The sequence below is a fragment of the Solanum tuberosum genome, unplaced genomic scaffold (genome assembly GCF_000226075.1).
Source record: "Solanum tuberosum cultivar DM 1-3 516 R44 unplaced genomic scaffold, SolTub_3.0 scf00374, whole genome shotgun sequence".
NCBI lineage: Eukaryota > Viridiplantae > Streptophyta > Magnoliopsida > Solanales > Solanaceae > Solanum > Solanum tuberosum.
The window spans coordinates 1,918-7,759 of NW_006239301.1; the positions used below are offsets into that span (position 1 = coordinate 1,918).

Sequence of the window (5,842 nt, forward strand, 5' to 3'; positions counted from 1 at the left end):
ATTTGACATTTTTGGTAGTGTGGTAGGTGAGGAATTCATCTTAAAGATTTTATTATAATATTCTTTTTTCATGGTAAAATGTAATAATACTTATTGTAATATTCTTTTGATAGTTGTTTTAATCTGAATATTTCTTTAATATTATTTATGATATATTCTAGATATAACATATCTTGGGTTCTTTGGTACATATATAAATTTTCCTCCATTAATTGTTCTAATAGTTTTATATCTTCCATAGCTTCTATCCAATATTGTAAATATTTGTAATTCATTTTAATCTGAATTTATTTCTAAATCATACCATTCTATTCTTTCGAAGTCTAAATCATGTAGGTCTATTTCATACCATTGTTGATTTAATATATCTTATGATTCGTTATCATTAAATATTTTTTCCCATATTATTCTTTTTAATTCAATTATTTCTATACCGTTAAGTATATATAAGATTAAAGTTTCATAGCTTTTTATCATTTCGTCATGCATATATGTAGTCATGTTCTTTACTATGCGGGTTTTTTATTTCAAATTATTCCTTCCTATCATATTCATAATTGATTAAATTCATATTAGATCATTATGAACTAGATTATCTTTCTCATGTTTTCCTGTCACTACTAGCATCGTACTTTAGCGGATACTTCTTTCTTATCAGCACCTCAAATTTGTTTACTCCCCTGAACGGCTTTCCTCGCCTACCGGTTTCAACATTAGGATGGCATAGTATAGAAGTTTTCTCCCTGTTTCCAGTGTGCTAATAAACTAGAAATCATGATTCAAATAATTCTAATACATAATAACTAACATAAATTTATTCAATCATATATATCACATTCAGAATTATATAAAATTAGTTTTGCATATTTTTTGAACAATATACCTTTACCTCTTGCTTAGCCATGCTATCTGAAATATCTGATTGGATTTCAGATTTTTCAATTAGTATTTTAAATATTTATCTTAGTTGAGAGATTATTTTTATGAAAGAGGATTTTTATTTCCTTAGGCGTTGCCTGCCTTTCTTTATGTTAAACATGCGTCCCTTTATATAGAAAGGAAACGACTACTATTTTCACAATTCCTACCTTATCTCTACAGTAATGCACAACAATGTGCACGTACTATAATATTTACTCTTATGACTTTTTTACACTACTTGACGGCTTTCTTACAATCCCATACTTACTCTTTATACTTGTCTTACAATCCCATACCTACCCATACCTATTCTTGTCCCTACACACCAATACCTACTACTTTTAATATACTTTGTTGACTAATTTACACTAGTTTAACTATTCCTACTTTACACATGTCTACTACTATTTCTAATAACTTTACACATGTCTACTACTATTTCTAATAAGTTAAATAGCTTTATGACTTTTACATTTTTGCAATAATACGTAGATGACTTTAGCTTTCTTAACTTCTTATCTTGTCCATCTTCGTTTGTCTCCTTTTATCTTTCATTATCATTCCAAGTCTACATCTGGAATTATGTTATCTTCTCCGTTGCATTTTGAACATATATGATCAGGGTATTTATGTCCAATTAACTTACAATATTTGGTTAATAACTCTGTTTAAATAAATTCTGTCTTTAGTGCTCGTGTTGCAGGTCGTTCTTCTGGTTTAAGTAATGATAAAATCCATCTCTGGACTTCATCCATATCTGCTTTCCTTAGCTCCCTTGAATTGGAATAAATCATTGCCTGATCTCTTACATAGTAGCTCCATATAGCGTTTCCGTTTAAATAATTATTTGCTAGCTCTTGTATGATGGTTGATATACCAATTATTCTCTTATTGGCCTAAAAACTGAGTATCTCGCTTTTTTGTATCTCTGGTTGCTGTTCGATATCTTCCGGTATTATCATATCTTTTGTTAGTCCTATCTTTACCACTTGTATCGGATGTTTTATTTCCTCGTATAATATCTCTGCTGTTGCCGTATAAAATTTTACATAGAATAAATTTCCCTTATTAACTCTCTTAAATGTAATAAATGTTTTATATAGTTCCGGTATTCCACTTAGTTCCTCTCCGTCATATGTATATACTGTATTTAATAGTCCATAGTTATAACATGTCCTTACTAAGTTGACGTTAGTTTTCGGTTGTGCAATCAGTTTATTAGAACCTTGTAATTTTTGGGTTACATAATCCTGGTTGGGTTCTTGGGTTGTAGTAGATCTGTGTTTAAGGTTTAAAAATGTTTGGATTTTTTATATATTTTCTATATAGGTTCGCGTAATATGGTTATATGTTCTTTTGTCATGGTGTAGGCTATCTGCGTATGTAGAAGTTTGTGGTTCTATAGTCAATATGCTTTTTGGTGTTGGCCTTGGGTAAATGGTTTTTCGAATAACTGGTTTAAGTTTGAGTTCTTATGTTTTTCACTAACTCGTTGGCTTGTACCTGCAGCTGTATTTAAACAAATGTTATGGGTTTTTAGGTGTTTCCCAACGTCACCTTTTAACTCTGGATTTTTTCTGTCTTCCAATCGACATAACTCCGCATTTTTATAGTCATGTTGCTGACTTGTACTAGCTTTGGACTTTAGATTATCTTCATTAGTCTTTAGTTCTTGTATCTCGTTGTCCATACTATCCACTTTTGTACAAAGTGTAGTAATAGATTTGAGTATCTTTTCAATTTTATCTTCTTCCTCAGTCTCAGTCTGAGTAGCTTTGTCGTGATAGGTAATCTGCAATAACATTCTTATCAGTTTTTCTTCCTCAGTCTCAGTCTTAGTAACTTTGTCGTGATAGGTAATCTGCAATAACATTCTTATAAGTTTTTATTACTTCAGTTGTGAATGTAATATTTAATATATTTAATACCAATCTCCTTATTTCTTTTGTTGTTACCGAATCTTGTATTTTTCTTGTTAGCCACCATTTTACTTGTGTATTATCTGTTCTTATAATAAATTCGTTATATAAAATATATGGTTCAAATGATAATAAACATTTATATACCAAATATAATTCTTTCCTATTTATTTCCCATCTTATTTCTGCATTAGTAAATGTTCCTGAATAATATCAACAATGATGTGAATTATTACAAGACTTATGATATATGCACTTATCACACTCATTTGTTTTAAAACCATTCTCAATCATGCAGGAATCAAACTTTTCATGCCATTGCTTTGGTGCCTGTTTCAAGCCATATAGGGATTTAGTAAGTTTAAATACTTTGCTTTCTTGGCCTGCTTCAATAAAAGACTCGGGTTGATCCATATAAATTTCCTCATTTAGGTCTCCATTTAAAATAACAGTTTTTACATCCATTTGATGAATTTGCAAATTTAAAATTGCAGCCATAGCAATTAAAAGTCTTATGGATGTAATTCTTGTTACCGGTGAAAAAGTATAAAAAAATTCTAGGCCTTCTAGTTGTTTAAAACCTTTTGCAACTAGCCTAGCCTTATATTTATCAATAGATCCATCCGGTTTCAATTTCTTTCTTAAGATCCATTTGCAACCAATAGTTTTACAACCCGGTGGTAAATCAACTAACTTCCAAGTTTTATTAGAAATTAGTGATTCCATTTCATCATTTACAGCCTCTTTCCAAAATATAGAATCATGTGAAGATAATGCTTCTTTCAAAGTGAGAGGGTCATCTCCAACATTAAACAAATAAAAATCAGGACCATAATCTTTTTCTACTCTAGTTCTTTTACTTCTTCTTAACTCAAAACCATCAATCTTTTTATTTTTCAAAGTATAAGTAGAAGAACTAGGTAGTGACAAAATATTTTGTTCAATCCTTGGACCCCCACTATTTTTAGAATCAAAAGGAAATTTATTCTCATGAAAAATAGCATCACCCGATTCTATCACAATTTTATCTTCAAGATTAAAAAATCTATAGGATGTACTATTTGAAGCATAACCAAGAAAAACACAAGTAGTACATGTGACTCAATAAGCATGGTATTAGTCAATTCAACCAAAATTCTATTTTTCCTTTCCGCTACTCCATTAGATGAAGGAGAGTAAGGAGGAGTAGTTTCATGAATTATTCCCAATGAGCTAACAAAAGAAGTAAACTCATTTGACTCATATATGATCTAACAAAAGAATTAAACTCATTTGACTCATATTCACGGCCTCTATCACTTCTAATTCTTTTTATTTTTCTTCCAAACTGATTTTCAACCTCATGGAGATAAGTTTTGAAATTTTCAAAAGCATCACTTTTATTTTTCATCAAGTAAACATATGTAAACTTAGAAAAATCATCAATGAAAGTGATAAAATATCTATTACCTCCACGAGTTAAAATTCCACCAAGTTCACAAATATCAGTATGAACTAATTCTAACAAATCAGTTTTTCTTTCAACTTGAAAATGAGGCCTTTTAGTGATTTTGGCTTTACTACAAGCCTCACAGATTTCAAAATTCTTTTTAATCATTGGGATTAATCCTAAACTACTCATGATTCCAACATAACGGTCATTAATATGACACAAACGAGCATGCCAAAAATTGGTAGAAGAACGCATGTTAATAGAAGTAGAAGTTTTATTCATTTCAACATTCAATTTGAACATCCCATCACATGCATACCCCTTTCCCACAAAAATACCCTTCTTCACTATTACATATTGATCAAATTCAATAATCTGTTTAAAGCCTGCTTTATTAAGAAGAAAACTAGACATCAAATTTTTCCTCATAGAAGGAGTATAAAGTACATCTTTCAAAGTTAATACCCTTCTAGAAGTAAAACACAATTCGACATCTCCCGTTCCAAGCACTTGAGTTGTGTGGGAATCACCAAGCATGATGGTTTTGGGCTACTCAAAATGAGTATATTTTTTACACCAGTCTTTGTCATAACAGACATGACGGTTTGCACCATAATCAGCCCACCATCCATCAACACTCTCAACCATGTTAATGTCGGTAATCACCGCCACAAAAGGTTCTTCGGTAACGTTTGCCTGAGGGTTAGGATCACGTTTCCGGAATCTGCAAAATCGAGCAATATGCCCACTCTTGCCACAAACAAAGCATGGTCCCTTATCTTGAACTTGTTGATTTTGTGCTTGGTTATTTTCACCATTATTTTTCTTGGGAGGTCTACCATTATTTTTCTTGAACTTTTTCTTCTTAGGCTTCAAAGAAGTATTTTTGTGAGTTTCAGGAGTAGCATTATTTGAAGTAATTAATTTACCTTCGTTATGATGTTGTTCTCTTCTGTTTGTAAAAGTGCATCTTGGCCTCTTGCCTCTTCTTCCATGCGGATTTTCATTATCAAGGTTTCAAGGAAGATTTCCTTTTGTTTTTGGCGCATAGTTTTTTGAAATTCCTTCCAAGAAGGTGGAAGTTTATCTACTATGCCACAAACAATAAGGTTATCTCCAATTTTTTACCTCTTCAGACCTTAGCTCTCCAAGAATCATTATAAAGTCTTGAGCTTGGTCTACCACTGATTTGTTGTCCACCATTTGGAAACGAAAAAATTTACTAGCCGCATATTTTTTGGCTCCAGCCTCTTCGGTATCATACTTACTCTGCAATGCTTTCCAAATTTTCTTTGCACTAGAGTAAGTTCTATCATAATAATCATAAAAATATCACATAGACAATTAAGAATTTAATAACGACACCTATAGGAATCACCATCATACTTTTCCATTTTCTCTAGATGAGAAATAGTTTCATCATCATTCATAGAGGTGATGTCTACTTTATTAGGATTCTTCTCAGTTAACACATAAGAAACATTGAGAAGACTTAAGTAGAAAAATACTTTACCTTTCCATCTCTTGAAATGATTACCACTAAACTGAAATGGCTTGTTAAGGTCTCCCC

At 31.3% G+C, this 5,842-nt stretch overlaps 1 pseudogene; it reads right to left on the reverse strand.

Moving 5' to 3' along the window:
• Nucleotides 1–1,817: 1,817 nt before the first annotated feature.
• On the reverse strand, nt 1,818–2,728 carry LOC107057789 (uncharacterized; annotated as a pseudogene).
• Nucleotides 2,729–5,842: the final 3,114 nt, after the last annotated feature.